Below are 12,981 nucleotides of genomic sequence, written 5' to 3' on the forward strand. Positions count from 1 at the left end.
TGTAATCCTAGGCCTGAGAGGGCAGAGACTGGAGGATTCCTGGAATGCTAGCCACCAAGTCTTCTGAAATCTGTGAACTCCAGATCCAGTGAAAGAATTGGTCTCAAAAACTAAGGTGAAGAGCAATTGAGTGACAAAGATACTAGAATGTTGACCTGCAGCCTAAAGAGTGTGCACACACCACCACCTCCACCAGTCACTAGGAAAGTCATCTCGGTGAGAAGTGGTCATGGCCTGCTGGGTTTATGTGTGATGCAGCCCTTCCTTTCAAACCAAAGTCACCAACCACTTGTGGAGAAAGGACTAAAATGATAAAATGGTACCTGAAGGATAAACACCTCAACACAATCACCTCTCTTCACTGGAAAGTTCTGTAAGAGACTTATGATACAAGCCCACTTCCCAGGAATTAAGGGCTGATAGTCCATCCTTTAAAATGTGACCTGGCACATCATGTAGGAATACTTCCAGGGAATGCTACTGTTTTGACTTCATGTAGGTGAGTCTCCATCTTACCATGCATCTCTGCAGTAGGACTTTGCAGGTCTTGCTTCCTGCCTGGTACAATGTGGCTATGTATGTTGGTTAATGTTTTAATATCTAATCTCCCCAGGATTGGTACACAAAGCACAACACTACCTGATTCCAAACGCCCAAATTAGCAGATTCAAAGATGCCAATGCAGGAGTCTCTCAAGACTCTATCCTCGCCTCTACAGCTGTCTCCCACTGATACAAAACCCATGGCCATCCCTTCCATGTGAAGGCTCACCACTCACATGTTACCTTACAAGATGACAATCAGGTAAGCTTAGTTATGATGTCTTTTTATTCCCATAAATCATTAATTTGCAAAAAAAAAAAAGCTTTGTTTCTGTATCCTACATTTACACATTAACTACTTGGAACTCAGATATTCCAATTTAAATGATACTTGGTCCTGTCCCACAACCTGTACCAAGATGTGATTTCATGTTCTATTTAGGCTCATTATAGGAATCCAATCAGTCACTAGGTCCAATTTATGAAAACTCTATTAATTTGAATAGGCACAGCTAAGTTCTAATTAAGTCTTAAGTTCTACTACATTAATCAAGGATTTTAAACACCACCACCAGTGTAGCTACTAAGAACCAAAAGGTTTTCAACAAGACCTGACAAAAAACCTACAGTACACCACTGAGGCCCCAGAACACAACCAGGACAAACACTGGGTTTGCAAAACTATTTTCACATTAGTACACCTTGCCTTATGCAAGACAAGCTTTGCCATGGCACTGGCATCAGCAACATAATTTTGCCCGTGCCAATTACTCAACTAGAACTGGCACTGGATGGAATTACCGTCTGACGGTGGGTATGCTGGACACTGAGAAGTACAGCAGCTTTCCTCCTTCCACTCATCTGAGGCCAGTGGGTACCTCCTCCCTACATGTGACAATCAATGACTTGCAAAACCACCTGCGTTAGAAACACTGCACTATGTCTGGATGGGGCATAAACAACACATAATACACAGAAATATATGATACCGGGAGAAACAGACATATAGACAAACCTGTAAATCATGATTGACCTCTCTGTATCATCTGATGATTAATTTTATTTTATATGCATTGGTGTTTTGTCTGTGTGTATGTCTGTGTGAGGGTATCATACCTCCTAGAACTAGTATTACAGTCAGCTGTGAGCGGCCATGTGCGTGCTGGGAACTGAAGTCTGCCCCTGGAAGAGGATCTCTCCAGCCCCATAGATTCTTTACTTAAATAAATAACAGCATAGGGCCTGACTTTAAATGAAGTGTAGCAAAGGTTACAGGAACATTTAAAAATCTTTTTATACTGCCAGAGATTTGAAAAGCATCAGGTAAAGACATCCACTGACTACTGTTTGCAGTATATTCTAGGAGGTTTTGGCCAAGTTAAATTTCAGCTAGCATCTTGCTCAATTAATACAAAGAGAAAAAAGCCCCAACAAAAGATCATCTGACCCTATGTTAATGAAATGCTAGAAGACATTAGGTTCTTAATAAATCACAATCCTGACAGGTATTGTAGGACATCAAAAGAAAAACCTGGCAAAGAGGCAGTAGTTTTAAAGGCACCCTTGGACCATGGGTCCCACAGGGAGGCTAGTGAACTACAACCACTCACTGGAAAAGCTTCCGACTCTGCCAAACTCCAGCAAAACTCATTTATCTTGTCGTGGGGAGCAGCCGAGCATGTACTTCCAGCTGACAGTATGGTACCTTCTCACCGCACACCACTGCCTGATCTGGAACATTCTGCTCCCTCCGTGGGTCTCAATCAACGGAAATACTGTAATGCTAGCACTCCTCATTAGGACTAACAGCTGTCTTCCCAGTCACACAGAGACACAAAACTGTTTTGCATAACAATCTGCTGAAATTTCACAGCTAAGAAAAAAAAAAATATATGATGTGGAAAATGCTGGACCATGAAATGCTAATGCACTGTGCTTCTCTGGCATCTTCTCAAAAGCCAACTACCAGGTTGCCATCCCGTCCCCCCACCCTTTTTCTTAAATGTAAGTTCCTACAAAAGAACCCTTCTGTATCTGTGGAGCAGGAGATCCGGTGGTTACAGACAGTACGCAGTCCCTACGTGGAAACACAATTGTACAGGACACTCCCTATCAGCAGACAGGCTTCTGTGTTCCCGCACACATAATCCATCTGTCAAAGGGATGAGGTTTTTCCTCTGTCCACTTTAGCACGTCTGCTGCTGCCCTTGTTCAGCTCGTGTTTAGGCGGCCATGTTGATGAGACTTATAGCTTCTGACACTATTAGGAGAACATCTCATAGCAAATTCCCTAATCCCCTTAACATCTTTTGGGAGTTGTTTTGTGGATGTAAAATATGTACATATAACAATTAATTAAAAGGGGGGGGCTGGTGAGATGGCTCAGCGGTTAAGAGCACTGACTGCTCTTTCGAAGGTTCTGAGTTCAAATCCAAGCAACCACATGGTGGCTCACAACCATCCGTAATGATATCTGATGCCCTCTTCTAGTGTGCCTTAAGACAGCGACAGTGTATTTACATGTAATAATAAATAAATCTTTAAAAATAAATAAATAAATAGAGAGGTCATGAATTTGAAGAACAAAGAAGGGTACCTAAGAAGATTTGGTGGAAAAAGAAGGGGAAATGATATATTTTAATTATATCATAATTTCAAAATTATTTTAAAAGAAATGTACATGGAGCTGGAGAGATGGCTCAGCAGTTAAGAGAACTTGTTGCTCTTGCAGAGGACCCAGACTCGGTTCCCAGAACACAACTGATAGCTCACAAACATCAGTTTAAGAACACAGATCTATTTTAAATTATTACTAAGCAGTTAAAATACTAAGCTTCATACAATAAGCCAGGCAGTGGTGGCGCACACCTTTAATCCCAGCACTCAGGAAGTGGAGGCAGATAAATCTAGGAGTTGGAGGCCAGCCTGGTCTACAGAGTGAGTTCCAGGACAGCCAGGACTACACAGAGAAACTGTCACAAAAAGCCAAAGGCTTCATACAATAATATTATTTGTGCAACACCAAATGTCAACACTTATTTGCCTTCTTGAAATCTTGTCTTTCTGACTTAAAAACATTTTGAGTTTAGAATATTTTTAATTATATTGATAACTTTAAAGAAATTAGCAACAAATACATTGTTTAAACTTAGTGAAAAGTGACCTCAGGGGGGTAAAAAAAAAATCATACTATAATGGCATTCTTCCAATATCAAGGGGCAATCCAGTGTTTCTTGAAATCTGGTCTTTCTGACTTAAAAAACATTGTATAGAGTGTTTTATTTTATTCTAAAGTAGTTTAGAGGGCTGGTGAGATGGTTCAGCAGCTAAGAGCACTGGCTGCTCTTCTAGGAGTTATGAGTTCAATACCCAGCAACCACACGGTGGCTCACAACCATCTGTAACGGGATCTGGTGCCCTTTTCTGGTGTGTTTGAAGACAGCAACAGTGTTTTCATAAATAAAAATAAATAAATAAATCTCTTTTTTTAAAGTAATTTAGAATATTTGTAATTATATTGGTAATTTTAAAGAAAGTGGCAATAAATGTATTGTTTGAACTTGGTGAGAAGTGGCCTCCCTTGGTTTTTAACTATTTAACTTTCCACTTATTTTCTGGACCCAAGATACTGACTGTCAATTAACAGTGACCAACATCTCAAAAGCAGATATTATAAATTCATTTTTATATATAAAAATTTTGAGGTTCTATTTGTTGAAGTATTATAAATTACATTTTATAACAACTTTTAGCCTAATATAATGCTTTGGCAGATGCGATGGCTGGAAATTGAAAAGGCACTTGCCACCAAGCCTATCCCCAGAACCCAATGGTGGAAGGAGAACTGACTGTCAAGGTGACCTCTGACACATGGGAGCGCCCTCTCGTGCTCACACATATACACATGCACAGGACACAAAATAAGCATCTTAATGTAGTGCAGACAAGATTTATTCATTAGAAAGAGAGAAAGTGAAGCCACTACAGTATACTGTAAGTTTCTTTACTCTTAAATATTAATAGATTAGCAAAAACCTCAAACGACAAAAACAAAAATCACTCCTGCTTGAATAAACAGAAGTCGCTAGTGGCACCGCACAGCAGAGTGGGCCAGGTGGGTACTGGCACCCAGTCCTGGGTCAGCAGTGGCTGTTCCAGGGCCTGAGAAAGGCCCTCATCCCCCAAACAAGGAAGCTGACCAAAATGAATCCCAACTTGAGGGGTTATTTCTACCCATCCAATACTGAGTATGCTGTGTGAGCTGAAAGCAGCTAGCTACATCTTGAGCCACAGGAAGAAATAAGCTCCAGACACGGTGAGAAACCTCTCAGAGGTGGTAGAGTACAATGTGTCTATCTATATGAATGCATACTATGTATGTATAGAACAGTTATTACAACTTCCCACAGACAGAAATAGATGCTACCAACAAATTTGTAGGAATACCCTAAAGCAAGGTACACTTATTTGACTCTGCCTCTCACTGAGAAGGCTAAGAGAATAACAAGATGGTGTCAAGAAGGACCCATGAATGAGTTCTATGCTTAGGCAAGGAAGAAAGATGGAAAATAAAATGTCACTTTTAAAGGGACATTTTTAAAGTTCAGAATGAAATTAGGCATGGCAGTTTGTCCCATAATTCAAAAGATGGGGCAAGAGGGTTACCAAAAGTTTGAAGCTAGACTGTGATACATAATTAAGTACAGTTCAGCCTAGGCTACATACAAGTGAGACTGTTTCAAAAGTACAAGCCCACAAAAAAAGTTCAGAATGAGTTATTATCACAACTCTGTAACATATAGGAATTCTTTAAAGAGAGCAAGCCAAGAAAACAGCTGAGTACTTTCCAGCACCTGGGAAATTCTCCCTGTCTACTTCTGGTTGCTGGACGGCTAATACTTGAGAGGCAACCACTCTACAGACATCAAAACCCTCCATCCTTTTCAATCATGACAGTTCCACCATAGGCAATCAGCCCCAGTGCGACCATACAACAGACTGCTGGAAGAAATTTCTAGAACTGCTCTCCAACCTAGAAAAGCAATGCGTGTCCATCCACCACCCACCTTCAGATGTAGCTGCCACAGGGACAGGGAAGGGAGCTGACTGAAGCTCTGCGATGGGAAAGCTACTACTCATATTCATCAAGCTGAGGTTAACACATACTCTTAAGCTAAGGCTCAGATATCACATAAGTGACACCTCTAGGCCAATCAACTTGCTAAAGATAGCCACCATGCCATCCTCTGCGTTACATAGGCCTTCAAGGGGCCCAGCACTGCTGACTGGTAGGGAATGGCAGTCACAGTCCCACTGGTTTCTCCCTAAAAAGTTCTAGAGTCCAGACTACATTCTAGTAGACTCGCAGTTAGCTACAGATCTGTATTCTTCCTCAATGGCCCCGGCCTGGCTGACTGTACGTTCCCCTGGGACCCACACCTAGTTCAGCAGCTCTGCACCCCACGCCGGCCTCGCCAATGGGCCTCAGGCCCCGTGACCTGCACATGCCACACCTGCACATGCCCCACGCTCCCCAGCCGCAGACGCCTACTTCTTTCTTCCCTTCACCTTTACCTGAAGAGACTTCCACATCCAACTTCCAGAACCAAAAGCCACAGAGACCATCCAATCACCAGATTCTGATTACCATCTGCCTCTGCCTGACAGGAACAAGGCCATCATGATGCCTCCCTCTGGTCTACCAAGTCTCAGCTCTCTGGCATTTCCCATAGTCCTCAATCTGAAAACAAACCTTTAGCGTCCTCTCTACACTCTTCATCAAACCTCTCAGACGCCCATGCCTAACCCCGGCCCCAAAGGAGCAGGTCAAGTCACTAGCCTGGGACAAGGATGCAGCCCGCCTGCCAGCCCCCGACAGCCATGCTGGCAGCTGGCCTCCAGCCTCACTTCCCGCCTCACTGCCAGTAACTACTCACTTCACACTGAAAAAATTAACTTTGTCTCTTTCTTTTAAAATGTCAATTCGTACCTATACCATTCAACAAAGACCGGTGTTTTTCCTAGTGAGATTTCACAGCTGTGTAACATGTGACATGTTTCACATCAGCTTCTTCTTGGAAAAGATATATACCAACACAAATATATACCTTACTTTTAAAACACCTTCTCCACAGTAAATGTTACTTGAAAAGCTACAATTCTAACACCCTACAAGATAAAGCAGCTTCCCTTCAAAATCAGGCAAATGACATTTTTATTATGAACCAAATTATACGACTCCTTTGAAACCGTTTATACTTACTACTCTGAATACATACAAAGTTTTACCTTAGGGCCTCAACACTGCAGACACAGTGACAGCCCTTTGGAGTTATTAACTAAGCAGAAGAAAAGCATATCATCTTTATCATTTTACAAAGGGAAGTAGACCTACTGTAGAAATGTCAACCCACAGGTCTAGAACAGCACTCTGCTTGTGCCCTCTAGACTAAGCAACAGTACTCATCTCTGTGCTCTCTAGACTAAGCAACAGTACTCATCTATCTCAGTGCTTTCTAGATTAAGCACCAGTACTCATGTATCTCAGTGCTCTCTAGACTAAGCAGCAGCATAAAACTATATGCTCTTGGCCCATTTTATAACACAAAAGGGAGTACTTACCACCCATACATTCAAGTCCTTGCTTTATAGGAATGTACCTTAAGCTGTTACTCAGAATTGACATATGTTGATATGTCATTTGTGGTTGTTTGAATATGCTTGGCCTGGGAACTAGCACTATTGGGAGGTGTGGTTTTGTCAGGGTGGGCTTTGAGGTCCTATGCTCAAGCTCCACCCAGTACAGAAGAAAGCCTCTTCCTGGTTGCCTGCAGAAGGAGTCTCTCCTGATTGCCTTCAGACCAAGGTGCAAAACTCTCAGCTCCTTCTCCAGAACCATGTTTGCCTGGACACCGCCATGTTTCCTGCTATGATGAGAGTGGGACTAAGCCACTGAATCTGTAAGCCAGCCTCAATTAAATGGTTGCCTTTGTAAGAATTACCTTGGTTATGGTGTTTCTTCACGGCAATGGAAACCCTAACTAGGACACTACCTTAAAAGTGTTAGGAGCAGCCAGGGAAACAGTTCAGTGGCAGAATGTTTCCCTACCATACGAGGGCCAGAGTTTGATCAACAATATTTCTTCACCCTGATACACACACACACACACACACACACATTTATTGCTTTTAGTATACATATAAGGAGCAGTAAATGGAGAAAATGAGGACTGAAAAAAAAAAGTATCATTAGACATTGTTTTAGACACTGATCCACTGGCACCATGACCAAAGGAAAACATTTAATTGAGACTGGCTTACAATTCAAAGGTTATCAGCATGGTCTGTTATCAGCATGGTGGGAAGCATGGCAGCACACAAGCAGACATGATGCTGAAGAAGTAGCAGACAATTCCTACATCCGGATCCACAGAGAGCAGAAGGGAGATGACATGGGATCTGGCTTAGGCTTTTGAAACCTCAAAGCCCACCCCCAGTGACACACTTCCTCCAGCAAGGCCACACCTCCTAATCCCTCTCAGGCAGTGCCACTCCCTGATGACTAAGCATTCAAATATGAGCCTAAGGTAGCTATTCCTACTCAAATCACCACAGACATTAACATAAAAAACCACAACTGACTTCAGAAAAGCCAAAACAGAAGACAAAGCAGATATTCAAAACTCAAAATGCACCAGTCCATTTAATGGGGGAATGACATTAAATTAGCAGCATTCATCAGGGTATCCATATCTCCCTTGCTTTACTCAAACATGCTGATTCTGACAAAGAACAAAATACAGTTCTAATTAAAATGGACTGCCATCTAGGTAAAAATGTCATTTTCCAAATATGCCTTCTTAAAAGCGTGAGAGGAAAAAAAAGAAAAGAAAAGGAAAGGAAAGGAAAGGAAAGGAAAGGAAAGGAAAGGAAAGGAAAGGAAAGGAAAGGAAAGGAAAGGAACCTGTTGCTATAATACAAGCTACTTCTACATTGCTGAGTCTATCTAGAATTAAGTATTTAGTAGTAACTACCTCCCACCTACCAGATACTTGCCAATAAAGGCATACAAAAATTTCATAACCTCAAAATAATCATTATGATTTTAAGATAATTTTTGTTTTGTTAGATGCAGTTCAGTTTCCTTAGAAGAAATCGCCAAAGCTCACACTGAAAATAAAACCACAGTTGTGTATAAGAAAACGCCAAAAAGAAACAAAAAACCTTCTGTTCTCAAATACTCATCCATGCTGAGCTAATTTCAGACTGTTCTCAATGCCAAAGTTTATTCACACTTGTAAACAAACTGTCAGTCGGGTATAAACTAGTCATTGGCCACCCATGGAGGAAGTTTAATGACCAGTGACTGCCTCAACTGTCAATTCCTTCTCATACTCATTGAAACAAAACAAAGGGAGGGGGAGGGAGGAGAGGGGGGAGGGGAGGTTCAGAACATGAGGAATCGGGATAGCGGAGAGGAAAGGAAAAATGCCAAGCATGTAAACAAGACAATGGTACCAAGAGGATGAATCTGAGCCTGGAGCTGGGGCCTCGGATTATTTGTAAGAAATCAGATAGTCAGCTATTTCAAAGAACAGTAAGTGGGTTTAACCTAACAACCTCCATAACTGTAAGAGATCCTGACACATGCATGAATCATCCACACTACATATAGTTCAAGATCTTCTTGATCTGGGGAGACCAGCTTAAGAAGGGGGTGCAGGATGAAGAGGGGAAACACTGGCTTGGGAAGTACATACTTGGGCTACTAAATTATACTACTGGGTAAAAACTAAATTATTATACAAATGGGCAAATTTAGAAGAAAAGCACTGAATTTTCATGCCAGCTCTTGATTTTCAGATAGAAATTCAGGGAAAACAATTATTTCAGCCACTAGCTGAAAGTCCAAATTTTCCAAAGCAATCATCTATTTTCCCAAAGCAAGGATCAGCTTTGCATTGCTGTGACTAGTAAAACAATGCTATACAGAGTAACTAAAATGACTCTTTAGATAAACCGGGATACACAGAGCTACTAAAGACTGATCCAATAGCAAATACATCTTTACATTCAATAAATACTACAATGGTAGATTTCCTATTATAATGAAGAGATACAGGATGAAATTCAATGCAACACATCAAAAACATGTTATAAAAGTAAAAGCCTTGAACACAGCTGACATCAAGGAGCTCTGTCTGTACCCAGCAAGCATAATGACAGAGCAAATCTCAAGGGACCATTTGGCTACAGTTTTTATCTTACAGTGAAGCATTATATCTCAAACCCCTAGTTTTTCAAAAAGGCAGCCAAGCCATAGAGAGATAACAGAAAGAGAAAATGAAAAGAAAAAAAAAACCTCTCTCAATTCCTTGAGAAATTGGATCTCAAAATTGAGCTGACAATCTTGATGCTTATATAACTATACCTTGCCTTAAGAAAATCCAATATACAGAAATTCAGATTAACTGGACAATTGTTAACTGTTCACATTAAAGGCACTGGTTCTTTAACTAAAAGAATTTATGCTGAATTCCCAAAAGAACATACCTTAAATACAATTTTCAAAAGAGTTGCATATCATGTTAATATGAAATATGCAAGAAAGGCTTCTGTAGAAATACTGTCTCTCTAAACAAAGACTCACTAAACAACCTTCTTACAGCCAACTTTTTAGAGCTACACCAGTAAGAACAGCAAACATAAGAGATAAGAATCTGACTTTTGAACTTAATGAAAAGACTCCAGAAAATCATCTTTGTTAGACTAGAAGACTGCACTGTGAAAAGCCCCTTACCATGTACTCAGAGGATCTTCCAAAACAGAGCCTTGGGGAATGTTACAGCCCACTGCAGAAGGGCCTGCAAAGCCTGCAGAGCTCTGTGAACACACCAGAGTGATGAAGCAGGAAGGCCAGGGCTCAGTTTCTTAGATCATGTTCAGAACAGCAGACTAAATGATGAAAGAGGACCCACACGGCAGACCCTGGCCGTTCTTCTGTTCTTAATGAAGAGTTAAATCGAGTTTGCTTTTAATAAAAGCATGCCCTTTATGGATCAGAGATGCACATCTACATGCATTTACTACCTGCCATTTGGTTGTATAGGCTCAAGCTTCCGGAATCCATGACAAAGATGAAAGTCAACAGTCACTATGACGACTCCTCAGGTAAAACCACGTGAACTGTCTCATTTCCTGTTTTTCTAAATGTGAAACATTTCTAAAAGCTTACTAATCATTACTAGAAATATTTTGTGTTCAATAAAGATATCTACAGCCCCATCTGCTGACCAAGTCCTAAACCTACATGAGAAAGGCCAGAGGGTACTTTTTAAACTCAGCTACTCTTTTTTTTTTTTTTTAAACATCTTTTTCTTTTAATTTTATGTGTATGGGTGTTTTTCCTGTGTGCATGTCTGTCCATCACTTGTGTGCCTTGTACTGAGGAGGCCAGAAGAGGGCTTTGGATCCCCTAGATCTAGAGTATAGACTGTTGTGAGCTAATATATAGGTACTAAAAATCAGACCTGTGTGCTCATAGAGCGGCCAAGGCTCTTGACCACTGAGCCAAGTACACAAAATTTAGAAGCAAAAGAATCCAGCCAACTCCTGTCAATCCAGAAAGGCCTTAAAAATTGTAAATTTATCCTTTCTGATAAAGCAAGGAAATTAGTACCAAAGAAAAACCATTTTGATGCTTTTTAGATATACACATCAATGTGGTATGCTAACGCATGACTAATCAAGAAAGAAAAGAGAAAAAACTAAATAATCTAGGTTAGAGTAGCCTGATTCCTGTATTTTCCTCTCATGAAAACTTTCACTTATCCTGTGGTTAAAGGCAATCTAACTACTATCCTACATGTCAGAAAAGCTGGGTGGGAGAGAAGGCTCATGTGAATTCGATACATTTATTCTAAGCCTACTCTCATTCCCTATTTTAAAACTCAGACACACTCAGTAAGAGAGAGATCTTTGCACTTGAGTTCAGACTAATCTACAAAGTGAGTTCCAGGACAACCAGAGCTATGTAAAGAGATCCTGTCTCAAGGTGTGTGCCTGGGGTAGGGGGCTCTTGCCAACTGTGGCATTGGGTGAGCTAGCCCAAGGCAGGGCTGGAAAGTTTAACCTGGTGGTATGGGTGAAGGAGACCAACTTAGCCACCACCCCGGCCCAGATCCAGAGCTTTGAGTTGACTTGCCCCAACACCCATCTCATCTACAAACAACTGAATGTGTGAAGAAGTCAGTCCTACAGATTCAAAGCTGCAAGATCTCCATGACACAGGGAAACAACAGGATATTTGAGAGCAGTCCTAGTGAGGATCTGGTATTGAGAGTGTAGCAGAAGCCAGAGGCCTCAAAACAGACCAATGACTCATTGTACTTAACGTTTGCAAGTACAGGTGTGTGGACAAAAGAGTACACTGTGGGTCACACTATAGCTTCCATGACAAGATTTCATTTTTATGTTTTGGTTTGGTTTCTTTTCTTTTTTTAGGGGGTTGCAAGGGTGGAGGGCAAATATCAAGGGATGGAGAGACAAGTGGGATTGGGGTGCATGATGGGAAACTCACAGAGAATTGATAAAAGGTTATGGATGGATGGATGGATGGATGGATGGATGGATGGATGGATGGACGGATAGATAGATAGATAGATAGATAGATAGATAGATAGATAGATAGATAGATAGATAGATAGATAGATAGATATGTATGTTCCTTAGGCCAGATGTGGTAGCGTATGCCTTTAACCAGTACAGGAGGAGTTCCAGGTTAATCCAGTCTATATAGTGAGTTTCTAGACAACAACTACATTGTTAAGACCTTGACTCAAAAAAAGGTAGTTGGGGGGAGGGGTGTCTCACAACCAGTCATGGTCCTCATATTGCTAAAACAGCTATTTCATGTAATAGCAAGACCTTAAAAGCTGTAACACACACCTCCATCAGTTACCAATAATGCAAATATATTCTCCTCTCAAAGCATGAAACAAATAAAAATGTTTCAAATAACTAGAGTATGAATTTTAAGTCTTTAAAATTCACCACCACAAGGCAAGTTGAAAACAGCAGGAGAAACTGACCTATATCACCCCCTTAGAATTAAACTTCACTGAAGCCAGGCAGCCTCGTGGCTTCTCATGGCTTACTTTCTCTTGAATGAAGATGATACCTGCCAAGACCTGGCAACCTCAAATCCAACCTGTGAATTCTGACTACATCTGGCCAGGCGCACCAAGAACTTATAAAATCCTGGCTGGCTCTGTCTGTACCTTTATCTGGATACAATGCTCTAGCCTGCACCAGTTCCCCACAACTTCTATTCCGTCCTTGCAAGCATGGTTAAGGACAAGTTAGCCAGTCTCCCTGTGACCTCCATCTGCTCTACTCTACCCACAGTACAACTGTCTTGCTCTCTGAAAACAAAACTCTC

General features: G+C 41.2%; 1 protein-coding gene across 7 annotated transcripts in view; it reads right to left on the minus strand.

Annotated features, from left to right (window-relative positions):
* Wdr37 (WD repeat domain 37) overlaps positions 1-12,981 on the minus strand; it is a 69,135-nt gene that overhangs the window by 18,114 nt on the left and 38,040 nt on the right. The window lies entirely within an intron of this gene.

This window comes from Mus musculus, chromosome 13, assembly GCF_000001635.26.
Source record: "Mus musculus strain C57BL/6J chromosome 13, GRCm38.p6 C57BL/6J".
In the NCBI taxonomy this organism is placed as follows: domain Eukaryota; kingdom Metazoa; phylum Chordata; class Mammalia; order Rodentia; family Muridae; genus Mus; species Mus musculus.